This window comes from Ambystoma mexicanum, chromosome 2q (genome assembly GCF_040938575.1).
Source record: "Ambystoma mexicanum isolate Mex_15411 chromosome 2q, UKY_AmexF1_1, whole genome shotgun sequence".
Classification (NCBI taxonomy): domain Eukaryota; kingdom Metazoa; phylum Chordata; class Amphibia; order Caudata; family Ambystomatidae; genus Ambystoma; species Ambystoma mexicanum.
This window is the reverse complement of record NC_090924.1, coordinates 392,392,908-392,409,508: the sequence shown is the minus strand read 5'-3', so window position 1 is coordinate 392,409,508 and position 16,601 is coordinate 392,392,908. Positions and strand designations below refer to the sequence as shown.

At 43.1% G+C, this 16,601-nt stretch overlaps 1 long non-coding RNA gene across 1 annotated transcript; it reads right to left on the bottom strand.

Annotated features, from left to right (window-relative positions):
* Positions 1 to 1,893: 1,893 nt before the first annotated feature.
* On the bottom strand, positions 1,894 to 3,296 carry LOC138568951 (uncharacterized). The gene is made up of 3 exons (XR_011303021.1): positions 2,981 to 3,296; positions 2,716 to 2,809; positions 1,894 to 2,448 (listed from the first exon to the last, which is right to left on the bottom strand). It is a non-coding gene; the product is annotated as an uncharacterized lncRNA (long non-coding RNA).
* Positions 3,297 to 16,601: the final 13,305 nt, after the last annotated feature.

Here is a 16,601-nt window from a genome sequence, read left to right as displayed (position 1 = left end):
AGTCCAGAGTGTGTCCTTTCAGGGTCTGCTATCCCAGCCCTGGGAGATTCTGGTGCAGGTCTTGGTGTATATCAAATGTCATCCTCAATGTGCCCTTGGAGTGTGTAGGGGGAAGAGCTCTCCTATGCTTTTGACTGATCCTCCTTCACCTCAGGGATTTGGAAAGTACAGATCTCCCAAAACAGGCCCAATGAATCCTTCTGAGGTTTTCCAGAGGTAATCAATGAGGTGGGGGGATATCCCTTCTCTTAAAGGTAAGATTCCACAGGTAATTGGACTAAAGCTAGCCTTCCTTAGTCATCCAATCCCTGTTCTTCAAAGAAGTAGACTTTGCCCTTCTGACATCACACCCAAAGTGTTTTGCTGTAGAGGAAGTGGATGGACAGGAAGGAAAGACAGAGGCAAAGAGAAACAAAATGGTGGAAATCTCCTTCCACTGAGCTGAGCCCTCCTGACTACTCTAACCCCCTTCGCTTCTTACTAGGATCAAAGCTTTTTTAGAAATGCAGCACCCTGGTTTGAGGATACTGCCTTTGAATGGGTCTACTCCTTTGATGCCTGGGCCCAGGGCTGCTGCCTGGTGGGTGCTATCTCTGGCTGAGGGTGTTACCAACCCTCACAAAGAGATCGAAGAGGAGGCATGGCCATTCAGGTTCCTGTCCTGCCGTTTGTCATGCTCCACCCATCTGGACAGAATACACATCACCTTCCACAGTGGAGCCGATTTACAGAAGCTGTCACATGCGTGATATAACATTGAATGTTGTTGCGATTATCATAAGTAGTTCCATGCACCAGGCCTAAAATCAAGCATACCTTTATTTTCGAGTTTAACCGGTCACCATCATGAGATACTTATGCTCACCATCGTTTTGGCAGAGGGGTGCACATTTTCAATGCAGCCCCTGTGTTGCAGAGACATGGCAGCCACTACAGCTGTCAAATGGGCCACTGTTTCCTCTGAACCTGCTCTGTGCCACTGGTAGAGTAGGTGCTGCAAATCAGGATACTGATGCAGCAGGACTCAAATAAATGATATGCTTTTAGCATGGAAGGTTTGAACAGGGAATCTGATCAGTAGGTTACCCTTTCAGAGATGGAATTACCTGCATCAATCTAGTAGTTGATTTAAAAAAGCCGGGCTTTGCACCCTTGTCAGATGGTATTTGCTCACAGGTTCTCCTACAGGAAAAGGAGGAGACCCATGTCTTACAAGACGTCTTCCAAGTGTAGGTATGTGGGTCACCTAAACTGAACTTAAAAAATATGGCATTAGGCGAGCAGGGCCTTTCTTGGTGACTATATGGGCCCTTGTGGTTGAGTATGTTTGCATGAGGGATATATAAAGTGTAAACCAAACTGGGAAGCAACCGAGTCATGTACAGAGGGGATTCACACATGGGGTTATAAATAGGGCATGGGACTATCAGTGGTTGCTGGGATGGGTGGCGGTCCAAGGTAAGACACTACGCTGGAAGTGAACAGACGTACGGTTGAGTATTGGGGTTAAATACTAGCCAACCGTTTCATCCAGGGCAGTTTCTAGACTGCACTGTGCGCAGGGAGAAACACCTGAATAGGCCCACATATTACTCCTCTACCCCACTCTGAATTCCCTCTCCAAAATCATTAAATCATTGCATTTTAAATGCCAATTTTATTGTCCTGTACTGAGAATGAATATTTAGACTGTTATGTATTCAACAAGATTTTAGCAAAACAAAAGATGGGTAAACCTCTACTTCGCTGACAAAGAGGAAGTAACAAATGTAGTGAACAGAGAGTGTGTCAGCGGAAACAAAATTCAAGTTAAAGTGGTGACCGGCAATGGGTTGGGGAGAGAGGGGGCCCCCGAAATTCGGAATCACAGATCAGACCATATAGACCAAACAATAATTGAAAAACATGAATATTTTATTTAAATTCCATTTGTTAAAACATACATATTAAATTTTAAATTTTGTTACGAGCTCATCTCTAAATAGCAGCAGATTGTTGTAGAATAAAGTGCATAGTGAAACAAAGTGCCAATATAAAACCAGACTGAAAATTCAGTCAGTATTAACTTCATGTTGCCAAGCTGTCTGAACCTCAAGTCGGCTGAAGGGGGTCACCCGGCTGGTGGTCAGAGGCTATGGCCGCATTTAACAATATAGAGAAAACCCCAAAAATATGTGGACAAGGCAATGGTAGTTCCTAATTAGAAAAAGGGGTGCCATACGTCGACTACTGTACTGTCATGACCTACTATATACACTAGCTCTGACATATACACAGGAAGTAGTTTCGATGGTGCGGAGCATCTAGGCTGTTTCACGGTTGATGCCCATCTTCTTCAGGACGGCGCACTCCCGTTGGAATATTTGCCACTTGAAGGTTTTAATGTAGCAATAAGGCAATAATACACACAGGAATACAGAATTATGCAAAATGAATCCATAATTTTACCTAAAAGAACCAAATAAAAAAGAGGGAAAAACAAAATAAAAGAACAGTAAATACATAAACAAAACAACACCAAGGATACATTGTGTATCGACCTGCAAAACTAAATCAAATCAAGAAAACAGAGGGCATAACGATTAAAACATACTGATCTGTGATTGACGAACAGGATTACCCCCTCCCCGCCCCCATAGAACACTGTCCGGAAAAACACCTCCTTACTAAATAATGAGAGATAACATGGTTAAATAATTAAATTATCAAATTTACCAATATCTCAATTTTGAAACTGGCCACTTGTTCCCGAATGTACATCCTGGGAAATGTGTATGGACCTGTAGGGCAAGTTCTCAGTCAAGTAGAACTGCAGAAAAACAAAAAGGAGAGACAGGAACATATTATAATACAGGAGGGATCATCAGTAGCTGATATCCACTCCAAAAAACCAACAACCAAGGGTGCACGCCATACGGCAGTCCTTCCTAATGTGACAATAGAAAAAAGGGTAAACGCAAAGCCAAACATTAGAGCTCACCTAAATTGGGAACGGATCACAAGCATAGGAGTTCAATCGCACAATTATGTCACGGTCGACCAGTCACAATAAGGCATCTGAAAAGATCTGTCCTACTGGAGTCTAGTGTTGTTCACCGCGTTATGATTCGTGCGCAGATAGCTGTGGTAACATAAATAATTAGATAAATAAATAAAGAGGCTGTGTGAGCAGTCAGAATAGAGGGTTACGAGACAAATAGTCCTCCAACATGGAATACATCGCTCGCCCCATGATGTTAAACAGATTGCTTCAATGCTAAGGAAACTAATAAAAGCAGTGCTAAAATTAATAATAAAGACAGTGTAGCCGCTACAGTAGCAGATGCTAAAGAGTTGCGACCAATATAATGCATATTTAGCAGCTAGAGTGAACATTCAACAAGATTTTAAACAGGAATTCATTTTCAATCTCCTGTTATTTGTTGTTGTTGCCTAAATGAAGGTCCCACTCTTAGATGATGCTGCTACAAAAGAGCCTGCTGCTGCGTGATCTAGTTTTCTGTTATTTTGCACTCTAGTGACAGTGTAGCACAAGCCAATAACTCCCTTCAGTTGGTGAACACAGCGCTCAAAAGCGTTCCAAAAGCTCTGGCACAAGAATGGAAGAGAGGTGTGAAACAAAGGCAAAGAGTTAGGTGGTAGTGATAAAGAAGGCCGTTCCCAGCTACATTAAGTAAGGCTAGGTTACAAAGAATTACTTGAAGCTATTACAAAGCACTATAGGAGAAGAGCAGAGAAGTAGTTAGTCTATGAGGTGAAGCAGTAATATTGCCATATGACCTGAGTACCTAGACATAATATAATAATACTTTCCAAATGGTGTGAATGCCTGAGCATCTAATGGAAAAACCTGGTATAAAGCGAGAGAATCTGACTATAGAATTGCAATGCCTAGAAAATGGCATGAATACTTAGGCATGTGATGGCAATAGCTGCCTAATGGTGTGAGTTCCTGGGCATATAATGTTAAATAATGGCAAATAGTTGCACTGCGGATGGATATCTCATGTGCAACATGCTGGTTTTGGGAATGGGACAAAGCCATGAGATGCGTTTCAAACCCGGTCTGTCTTCATTCTGAGGACAATTAGTGGCAAATAACACAGATTATTACAGAGCTTAGAAGTGGTCCATCTGCATGAAGCTCTATAAAAGTTATCAAATTATAATTAAATTAAGCAAGTGAAATGACAACACAGTAAAATGCCCAATGCATGGTGCTTGCTGCTGTTGTCTCATAGGAAATTCTGTCCTTTTTAAAATACCTGGCAATGATGCAATTTCCTTACTGTATGATGACAATAACTGTCATAGGTTTTATGTTAACATATCCTTGCAAAACCCCTCAAATGATGGTAACTTCGACATGCAATTGTACCACTAAGCAAATTGTGAATGTACTTGGGCATGTGATTTCAATACCTACAGTAGGTAGGAAGAAACACTTTTGACTATACTCCTGTCAAAACTGTTGACTGTCAAACATCCATTTTCCAACTTCTGGCCCCTTTACTAAAACTTAAAGGGCAGCAACAAACATAATGGGCAATGCTTGGTTTCATCCGAAATAGGACATGACCACATACCATGGTTAGCATATGTGGATGCTGTGATCCTTTAGGATCACACATACATGGGCCTGAAGAGATGCACACGAGAGCTCTGTGATTATGCCAAAGAGAATGGACTTGGATTTAACTTTGATAAAACAAAGTACATGTACGTTGGCAATAATAGAAGACAGTATCACCATTGGACATCTTGGATGGGATGATAAAGCAAGTCAAGATACTAAACGAAGAAAGGCAATGGCATTTATTTATTTATTCATTGTGCTTTTTTAAATGTGCTTATATGGCAGGAAATTGTGTTTCAAAGAGCCCACAGGGTACGGGAGGGAACACGTGACAAAGGAAATAGAATAATGAACAGGATTGAAGTGATCCTACTAGGCCTTGTGAGCATTCAGATCGTGCAAGTGCAGAGAAAGAGAAGGGACAGGGGAAAGGGGGTAAGTACTAGGAAATTCCCCAGAGGGGGACTTGCCAGGGAGTAAGTTGCCGGGAACCGATAAGTGCTTGGCAGAGGTCGCATAGTAAAGAGTGGTCATCTGCCGATACAATAAGCGGGAGGGGTGGAAGGTGTTTGGGAGGAAGGCCAGGACCCGGAAGGACACATAAGGGCCAATGCCACCAATCTCGTTGTCTGAGGGGTTTAGCACGGAAGGAGGAGGGGGAAGGAGAAGGTGAAGAGGAAAGTCTTGAAGCGCTTCTGGAATTTGAGGAGATCTGGCTCTTGACAGAAAGGGAAGGGGAGGCTGTTCCAGAGAAGGGAGCCAGTCGAGGAAAGAGATCCGCTTCCAGCTCTGTGCTTAGAGATGCGCTTGACACACAGAGAGTTGGCACTGTAGGAACAAAAAAACCTGGAGGGAGAGTACTTGGTGAGATCAAGTTGTGGATAGCACATTCTCTGGCCCCAGACAGCCTTAAGGATGATGCAGAGGGATTTGAATTTGATACTTGCAGCAACCGGGAGCCAGTGGAGAGATGTTAGGACTGGAGAGGTACAGTCCGTGGGCTTGAGGCCAAGGATAAGTCTTCCTGTCCTATTCCAGATAAGCTGGAGGGGTGGAGGGAGGACCAGGGTAGATTTAGGAAGAGGCTGTTGCAGCAGTCCAGCCTAGGGAGTACAGCGGTCTAGAGACATTGAGCTTTTGGGGAAAAGTGAGGAAAGGAAGGATGACTCTGAGGACGCAGAGTTGAAAGTGGGCCTTCTTGGCAAGGTCCATGATGTGAGGGAGGAAAGAAAGAGAGGAGACGGAGATGACTCTGATGTTTCTAGCTTCAGATGAAGGCGGGGGGAGCCCATAGAGGTTGGCCAGAGAGAAGTGAGGAAAGTGGGAGCAGGAATCCTGATAGGAAGGATCTCCCTCGTGCTGGCATTGAGGTTGAGATTGTTAGAGGCACACCAGGACAGGATAGCAGAAAGGCAGTCAGAAACAGTAGTGGAAGTAGCAAGAGTGTCAGAGGGAAGTTTGGAGAAGAGTTGTGTGTCATCTGCATAACACTGCATGTGGGGGTAGAAAGTGGAAATAAGATGAGCAAGTGGAGCGAGATAGACGTTAAAGAGCCAAGGTAAGAGGTGATAATGATTAAAGAATGTGCTGGAAGAACCGCAGGAACAGACTAAAAGCAATCATATTGGCATACAAGCAGAGTCTAGTGCAACAATCCTTTATGGATTAGAAGTGAGGCACACCAATGATTATTCTTGGCTGGAATTATTGAAGGGTATTGGAGTAGGCTACAGGGACTACATCAATGCACCCCAGTAGAGGCTATTAGATTAGAGCTGGGTTCAGGATCAGGATCAGGTATCAGGATTGGTGTTACAAAAAATAAGTATTCTATTTATAAAGGCCACAAAAGGTCCTCTTTGCCTGCTGTTTAAATTTCTGCGGAACACCATAACAAACTCTAATGAGGAACCGATACAAGATTTTAAGAAAATGAACAGGAATCCTTTCCAGATTATTGGATGGGACCCGACATGGGAACATGATTTCCGTAATTTAAGACAAGCATTGATTAAGATTAAGCAGTGGCACTGGTGTGAAAATCATGAACATATAGCCACATTAAAAAACTTGAACTACTTACGCATGACCTTCAATTTTGTATGACTGCAGAAATACCTGTTGAAATGTCCCACTCTGGACTTGAGGAGATGTGTGCTGTTATGGAGGTATAATCAGCTACTGACACTTGCAGTATGTGGTCCTCGCGTAGGTATCTCCAAATCAAAGAGCTTTGGCAGGTTCTGCAAATACAAACACATACCCGGAAACTAATAGCCATGTTATGACCTGATGTCTTACGCTGGGGCAAGAATAGATGTTACATCTTGGGAAATGTCTATATAACCTTTATCATATAAGAACAGGAACATTCTGGCGCAATTGTTTAACTGGACACCAAACTGCCTTTGTTATCACACTGAATTGGCTATGGCAGCTAATTGAGAAAAAAAACGAAAATAATTAAATTAAATGAAATTATGGATAATGCATTTTTAACATTTTAACATATGATTGATTTTTAAATGGGGAAACTGCAATAAGATTATAAGAACAGAAATTGATAGGAGGGCCATTTGAATTTACAACCTTCCTGTATACATGTGTATGGTATTTTCAAGTGAAACATTAATTTTAAATGTAATTGTTGGTATTAATATGTTTACGTTTAATATGCCAATATGGTGGGTCAAATATGATGAAATAATTGCATCGTATGTTAATGTATTTGTAATGTGTGAACAGTTCAGATGAACTATAACACACTAATTATAAATACATACAAAATCTTGTTTTTCCTCCCAGTAAAGGGAATAGTTTGGCAAGTTTACTCCATTTCACCTGAGCACGTGTTTCCAACCCTGAGCTTTCGTGTAACCGATCAATGCATTTTAGGAATTGTAGTGTTTTGTCTCAACTGGAGTAACATTACAGAGAACAATGATTTTCAAAGGAAACCCGGTGGCGTTCAGCTGGTTTGGGTCTATTTGACCTAAAACATTTGACCTAATCACATTTGATCGAATTTATTTGACCTTTTTTAGTCTAAAGTCAGTGCGGAGACCCCTACAACCCCCCCACTTCCCCTAAACCTAATCTATACCCTTACCCACCCCCATATATATATATATATATATATATAAAATTAAATTTGACCGAAAAAAGGTCAGAAAAGTACATCAAATGTTTTAGGTCCAATGTTTGTAGGTCAATTATGCTAATACCATTCAGCTGACATGGAATCACTCAATTGAGTGACCTAAAATATCCCTTAAACAAGAGTCACCTGCTAAAAGACTGTGAATGAATGACAATTCCTCCCCTCCTCATATTACGCCTTCCTTGGGCCATTTGCTTTCATCTCCCACTCCTGCCCCCACAATAGCCTACTCCTGCAGGCTATGTCTGGCCCTTTTCATTTAGCCAGCAATGAAAAAAATACCCTTTCAATCAACCATACCTGCCCAACCCTTCCTTCTTTGCTTCTGGCATGCCAGTGATGTGCATACATTATCCCACTGTTTAACCATACTTAGTTTTATAAAGAGATGCTAATTTGGTAGTTGGAAGCCTTCTCAGAAACCTCTCAACAGAGTATTTAGCCATTCGCTGCATCATGGGTGGTAGGTGGTTAAGGGCATGGCAGGCTTTTGTCCCCTGCCTCTGTCCATGTAGTGCTCAACGATGATAAATGTGATGACTCCCTGCTCTCCTATGTGGAGATTTAACAGGCTGTCTGCTGCTCCCCTTGCCCCCAACTATGCCCTGGGCCATGGCCCAGTTTGCCCTGCCCTGATTTCACCTGCCACTTCCTTTCATGAACACTGCTTGCACATTAGGCAGCAGCTTGCTCTGCTTCCAGAGCATTTGAAGGCCACGGGGAATAGGTGATTTGGTTCTGAAACTGCAAATTAATAGAACACATCTTTGCAGTCACAAAAATTGAATACTTTTGCTGGTAATCACAGAGTTATTATCCTGTCGTGCACTTTACAGATTTAATTTCCTTGAACCAGCCTAAATGGCCCGTTTCATGTTCAAAAGCGTTAATGCTCGGTAAATACATCTGTCATGGAATGCATGTTAAAGGCCCTGTGCCTGGCCATGGCAGGTTTATTCTAACGTTATGTAGTGGCACTTCAGAAACAGGCAATTGGCACCTATATGAACATCCTTTACTCCAAAGGAAATAGTAGTTGAGTGGGCAATGACCGCATCACTGTGTTTGCATTATGTGACCTACAAAAGGAATCAAGGTGGGGGAATTCACTTCCCTAAAAGAGGTCGCTATGAAACCCAATTCTGCTTTGTGGATTCTTTTTGTTTGAGTCAACTTTTTTAGTTGTGTTTAATTGGTGGTGCAGGAAGCAACAAACTGCCAAAGGTTTCCACGTACACGCTGGAGGGTTGAGGAGATCGACTGGACTGCTTTCCAGATATTCACTGCTGTATGTATCCTTTTGCACCCAAAGTAGTGTGGTACAAAAGGATACACCCATACTGGCATGCCTTGCAGTGCATGTTTCCCGAGGCAGCCGGGGATCAGGGTGTGCCCTTGCAGCTTAAACGTTGGAGGCTGGGCGTGTGACCGCAATTAAACTATTTTTTCTTCATTCACAATGCCTAACCAATGCTTGAGGTTATACAAAAAATTGGGAGCCCCAGACAATTGGTGGCAGGTAGGGTCAAAGAAACTAAAGATAAACAAGAGAAACCCCTGTCAACAAAGTATGTTATACTATTGATCGTTAATTTGACCAACCTGTGTCTAATAGCAGGACATTTAAGTTCTCACACGTTTAAACCAACACTGTGTGCCTCATTACGTCTTTGGCGACATGGCTGCCACCAAAACTGGGTCCAGGTCCGGGTTACCTGAATGGGGAATTACCGGGCCATTCCGAGTTCGGAGGGCCCGGTAATTACCATACAGGGAACCCAGGCCCGGACCTTCCCCAACCCCATTTAGGCCCCCATGGGAATTGGTGCAGGGAGCTAACAACGGGCCGATTACGACCGGTCCGTTGTTAGCTCCCTGGTCCCCAAGCGGGACCCGGTAAGGACGCCTGGTTTTTCCAGGTGTCCTTACCGGGTCCCGTGAGGGGACCTCGTAATATTGCAGAATGGGTTAACGGGTGCCGCCACCATTAGCTGCACCCGTTAACCCATTTTGCAATTCTTGTAATGAGGCCCTGTGTCTCATGAGAACTCTAGTGCTCTGTGTATGCATGTTAAGAAATGTATTGTTACACAAAAATAGTTGTTACTTTTAACCTTCTTTAGTGCAAAGAATTTAAGAAAAATTGTAAAAACATGCAACTTCATATGTAGGGAAGAGGTTGGGAGAAAGAGGAATGGGCGGGAGGGGTAAGACCCAGTGAGGGAGTTATAAAGAAGGAAAGACTAAATTCCCTTAACACGAACCAGGTTCTAATGTCTAGTTAACACATATTTGATCATCCACTTTTTTTTAAAAGGCCCCTCATAAGTGATGATGTAATTTACTAAATACTTTCAAGCAAAAAGAAATATAAGTAAAAATAATGTTCTTCAAAACCATGAAAAGACATGAAACAGCATGAAACAGTAGAGACGGATCTCATATATTTAAACGCTTGCTTAATGGTAAGTGGTGAATGTTCATTTCTCCTGTCTCCTGAAGGATTCAATCAAAATGTCCCTTTTATTTTTTAAAGGACTGTCAAACGGTGGGGAAACCAATGCTTGAGGACCTGGAAATTAGACATCAATGGCTGTCAAATGGTGAATTCTTGGCAAATGCCTTTGCAACGCCACAGAATCGTCTCATGTTATGTAGAATGTACTATGGTATTGGTTTATATATAATGCAACCACTGCATTTATTGGTGCTTTGGGGCCTGCAGGGAAATGTGTTGCTGTTCTCTTGGTGCATGCAGGTCGGAAGGAAGCAGGCTCTGTCTGCTGTAGGTTTCTAGGTATTTTTGTTCAGGATTCCATTGGAAGGTGGCATGGCACACCCTGATGTGGATGCACGTTTTATGCATCTTGTGCACCTCGTCTGTCTCCTCCCACCTCCCCTTATTGCCCCCCCCCTCCACACTATCTTAAATGTTGTCAGGCCTACTACGATAGTCGCTTGTTTTGTTCCTCCCCTCACTTTCTGCACCCTTCTCCCTCACCTTTTATTTTTCTCCGGCACTACTGAAATGTCATCAGGCCTAGTACAGTAGTCACCTGTCAGTTTCCATTTCCTTCCCACTCTCCCACTCCCTACCTTATTTATGTCTTACCTCTTGCACTACCTGAAAGGTCGTCAGGCCGAGTACGATAGTTAATTTCACATCCTTACTGTTCATGTCCTGTAAGAATGTCATTGTATTTTCCCTTGTTCCCTCCCTTGCCTTGAAGCACTTTGAAACACGTTGTGTATAGGTGCTATATAAATAAACATATCATATCATATCATCTTGTTATCGTGGGTTTGAGCATTATGCTCACGCGGTGTGGTGTATAGTTTAGCTAGCATCTTTGTCTTATTCAAAGATGTTGTGGCAATCTGCATCTTTTTGTGGATGCCAGGTCTGTTCTTTGTGGTGGATGTAGTCGTTGTGTTCACTGTGGAATGTTGTGATCTACGTTTTGGTGGTAGGGCTGCATATGTTATTAGGGTGAAACGCAGACTGCAGGGAGTGAATACCTCAGCCCAGTTTACCTAAGAGCAACCATTCCACTCCAGAGCACCTCACCAAAGATCATTCACCAGAGTCTGCATGCTGGGGGGCAAACACAACAGTGCAAACAGGGGCAGACACTGTTACATCACACTTTACCACAAAAGAATATCCCAGCGCAAATAACAGGGAACACATATCACAGCACACTTTACCAAGACAAATATAAGTTTGAAAAGCATGGAGCAAAGCCTACAGCACACTTTATAAGGCACACATATCACAATGCTATTGGTGTAGGTTTTTTCCTTTTTTTGGTGATGCAGGAGCAAGATAATCAATAAGGGCTGAATCCCTTATGTGGCCAAGGAGTGGCTTCCGCCCGGGGGTCAAAGGCCATGGCAGTGTGTAGTGCGGTTCAGCCAACAAACAGAAAACAAGGTATCAGGTGAGTTACTGTGATTAATCTAGGTCATGTGAATCATATGACCTGGATCTCATGATGTGATGAACTGGCATCACCGAAAGCTGATATCCACGCTGGGCCTGCTGGGAACAGGCTGGGAAGAAAGGAGAGGACCAATTCCAGTGAAGTCGATTACAAATTAAACTGCAAATTGAAACTATATAGATCCCTATTGCCATTTACACAACGTCTTGATGCTGATGCACTCCATGTGCAACTGCTGAATCCTGAACTACAGGGGAAGACAAGCTGTGTCTGAGGGGTGGGCAATGTTATTGCCAGACATGCGGTTGGGAGGCTAGAACACCCAGTCGCCTTTAAGTCTGGGCGTTATGATGTGTTGGTCCTAACCTGTATTTGGAAGCCAAATGGCCCTCCCCATAATCTTTCAGCCCAGGTTTATTGAAGTGAAGTTCCTACATCTGGGTGATTTGTACCTAGTAGTGTGAAATATGGGTCCAGATTGGGGGTGATGATGGTCTTCCTGTGTAAACCCTATCAAACCCCCAGTAATACCTGTAGTCAAGAAACTCATTTTACTGGTTGATGGAGAATTAACTAAGGCATCTAAGTGGCAGTGAGGGGATCAAAGTTAAACCTTTAATACCCTAAAACAAGTCCCATATTTGACTTTCCCAGGCAGAGTGCAAATAGTTACGGAGCTGGATCTGTTTCACCTGGACTGGGCTGGCAGTGCTTTCTCATGGATCCCCAAATACCTCCTTGGTCATCTTGTGGAGCACACACCTGCTGGCCTGCTCATGGTGAGACAATCAGAACCCATTTGCTCTGCCTGGATACATCTGCATTGGCTGCCTTCCAATTGGCAAGTCAGCTTCAAGGTCCCTTGAACGATACATGACACATTCTATTGCTCTGTCCCCGTATTCCTACAGGATACACCTGCACTTCTTTTAAGGTCAGTTTGGTGCTGCCTTTGTCAATTACCAAAAGTCCAAAAAGAGCATTTTGGTGGATGACTCTTCTCTTTCTGAACTAATGGGCCTTTGGAAATCTCTGGCACTCTAAAGCAGGGCACTAGATGATCACTTCCACTTCAGTAAACATTTCAAAAGACACCTGTTACCTGCTGACATGCAGGGTGATGCTGGCAGTAGCATGTGCTAGTTCATGTCTGGACCAGGATGCAACTTTGAATGAGTTAGCAAGATCTGTCTACATACCACACCTTTGAATCACTGAATTCTGAAAGTGTGGTGGAATGTTATGTGTCATGTGAGGGGCTGAGGATTGGACAGTGATGGCTGGGCGTCAAGAAGTAGATAGCCTTCCACAGTAAATAATAAGAGCATTTTATACATTTAAAATGAGCCCAGGAGAAAAGGCCTGCAGAGTTCCCCTACCTTTCTCTCTCCTTTGGCTACCCTCATCCCTACCACAATTTCACTCACTCACCCTTCCTCTCTCACTCTCCTCTTACTGGACTCTGCAGATAGCTGCCACTTTCTTATTTATTTATTTATTTTATTTATTTATTTGTATAACGCAGACCGCCCGCAGGCATCGGGGCACTCACATAGAAACAAGGACAAGACTCCGAAAGAGCCTAGAAGGTGCAACAGGGCAGATACAAAGATACTGGAAACCTAATAAAGTGGTTCTAGGTTGAAGGTTACTTAAACAGCTCAGTTTTAAGCTTTTTACGGAAAGCCGTAAGCTTTGGCTCCAATCTGATGTACTTCAGCAGTTTGTTCCAATTGGCTGCCGCTCGGTTGGGGAAAGCTCTACCCAAGCCGAGTTCCTTCTTATATTTCTGGGGAATCGTAAGTCCATTTGCTTCTGATCTTAATGTCCTAGGGGGATGGTAGAAGGAAAGTTTGAACTTCAGATAGGCCGGAGCTTTACCATATAAGCACTTGTGGGTTAGACACATGGACTTGAATTGAATGCGATCCTCTATTCTCAGCCAGTGAAGATCCCGTCTAGCTTCACTAATGTGTTCACTTCTTGCTTTCTTTTTTACCATTCTAATCGCATTATTTTGGACCAACTGAAGTTTACGGATACTTTGCTTGCTAGCTCCTGCCAAGAGGGCATTCCCGTAGTCCAAACATGACATGATGGTAGCTCGTGCTATTGTTGCGCAGTTTTTCTTGCTCAGTAGAGGTCTAATTGCTTTAAGAAGCCTAATGTAATAGTTGAAATGTTTGCTAACGTACATAGCCTGTGCATCTGAGTTGAGGGAGGCTTCCAGTGTCATGCCTAATGTTTTGACTTTGTCTGCCACTGGAATTTGGGTTTCTTTAATTTGGAAGGCCTTATAATCATCAGAGAGTTTGGCACGGGCCCGAGTGGAGCCGAAAACCATTAATTCGGCCTTATTGCCGTTCAGGCACATCCAATTATTATCCATCCAATCTTCGACGTTTTCGTATAGTGTGTTTAGTGTCATACTATCTTTAGTATGATCCCCACTCAGTTCTAGAACCAGCTGAGTATCTTCAGCATAGTTGGTAAAGTAAACCTGGAGTTTTTGTAGTAGCTCACATAAGATGCAAATGTATAGGTTAAAGAGCAGAGGGGACAGACTAGCTCCCTGTGGTACCCCACAAAAGATGTTAAACTCGGATGAGAATTTGTCGCCCCAGTGTACTCTGGATATTCTGTTTTCCAGGAATGATGACAGCCAACATATGGACTCTTTGGAACCGTTTGCAATTTTCTCGAGTGCATTCTGTAGGAGCTGGTGGTCTAGCAGGTCGAATGCAGCACTTAGATCTAACAAGACCAATAGGCCGGCCTTACCCTTGTCCATAATTTCCAGCATTCTGGACTGTAAGTCCAGCATAGCAGTCTCGGTGCTGTGAGCTGCTCTAAAGCCAGATTGTTGGGGGTGTAAGATCTCATGGCTTTCCACATACTCCTGGAGTTGGGCTGTTGCTATTGTATCCAGTATTTTGAGAGTAAAATTACAATTAGTAATAGGTCTTAGATTGTTGGGGTCTCGAGGGTCCAGCGTAGGTTTTTTTACTAGTGGTGTTATGGTGACCTTTTTTATGTTACTAGGCACTGTTTGGTCCCTAAAGGAGGTTTTAACAATTTTAGTGAAAAGAGGGGCAAATATTTCAGGATGTTGTAGGATAATCTTGGGAGGGAGGATGTTTTCGGCGCATGAGGATGGTTTCATGGAAGCTAGCGTTTTTAACATGGCTTCTGGAGAGATAGGTTGGAATCGAAACTTCTCCTTTCCAATTATCGATGATTGTTCAACAGGGAGGCTACATGAAGGTTTGTTTGCTTGTGCAAGTGCAATGCAATCTCTAGCTTTAGTTATTTTGTTAGCAAATGCTACCTGGGTGTTTTCGCATTCAGATTGTGATGGTATAAATGCCGGGGCCAACGCCTTGGGCTTCTCTATGGATTTGAAAATATCAAAGAACTTGCTGGCTGAATTAGCAGAGGCTTTGATTTGACTATTGAAATAGTTCTTTTTTGCTTCAATGATTTTGGTTTTATGGGCTTTCTCAACTAATTTCCAACTTGTTTTTTGATCTTCTGTTTGGTTTTTAAGCCATTCAGCTTCACTACCTTTTTTTTCTTTCTTGAGAGGTGAGTTCAGGTGTGAACCATTTTTGGGGGTTGGAGTTGGGCCTAACAGTTTTTTCTCTATTCAGTGCTTTCTGGTTGATTAACAAAAGCATCTGCTGGTCGTATTTTTTGATGATAGAATCACACGTGTCACTTTCATCAACGTCAGCCAGGATGCTATTGATGCAGAGTTGTAGGTCCGCACTTCCAATGTTTTTAAAATTTGTGGAAAGGACTTTACTTGCCTTATTAGTCTGTTTTTTTGCTGGACTAGGTAGATACAAATCAAATACTATTTTGTAGTTGTCGGTCGATATACAAGGAGAGGTGACATAGTTATTGGTCTCAATGTTGTTGGTTATGATCCAGTCCAATTGTTGGCCATTTGCCATGGTGGGTTCGTGGTTCATAACATTAAAATGTATTTTATCCAAGGTTTTTTCAAGGACAATAGCTTCCTTATCTTTTGGGTCTCTGTGCCGTCGATTTAGATCACCAAGAATGATTGTGGATTTGTTTAGGCATATAAGTGAGTCTGCAAGGATGGTGAGTTCATCGTTGAACTCAGATTCCAAGGAAGGAGGTTTGTAAATGAGGATGAAGTTAATGCAATTGTTGTCAGTGGGACAGTGTTTCTGGTGTACAATTTTGCAACCTGAACAAGAGAGTGTGGATGTAAAGATGGGCATCGAATCTCGGATTACTATGGCTACCCCACCCCCTTTCCCATTATCTCTATTTGTGTAGTGGATTGTATAACCCATGGGTACCGCCAAAGCACAGGTCGGTTCTATTGGATCTTGTAACCACGTTTCTGTGATACACATCATGTCAATATTATCTGACACAATCAAGTCGTGTACACATGAGGCATGGTGATTAAGGGAGCTTGTGTTCAGTAGGCAAACCTTCAGTTTTTTTTAACAGGGGTTCTTCGTCGTGAATTTGTTTGGATTCTATCCTGGGCGGATCGCTAAGAGGTACCTGATCAGCAGGGATCGACCTGCAGGAGGGGGTTGTAGCATCATTCTTAATGGGGTCGTGGTACGGGAGCGCTAGAACGCTATGGGCCTTGTCTAAAGTTTCCTGTGCTTGTGCGTGTATGGCTCCTATTTTCTGTAGGTCTTGTAGTTTAGAAAGGAGATTGTTGAGCTTTCCTATTCCCATTCTTACCTAGGTAGGAGGGCAGGACTAAGCCTAGCGGAGAAGATGCAGAGTTTCTGGCCAAGGACAGCGGAATCGGCGAGGACCGGCGCAGACCGGCTTGCCTCTGAAGCGCCAGCGCTGAAGCGCCTGACATTTCAGTAAATAGCCGCTAGTGCTCCTGGGAACTGTAGTTCCCCCTAACAAAGCGCTC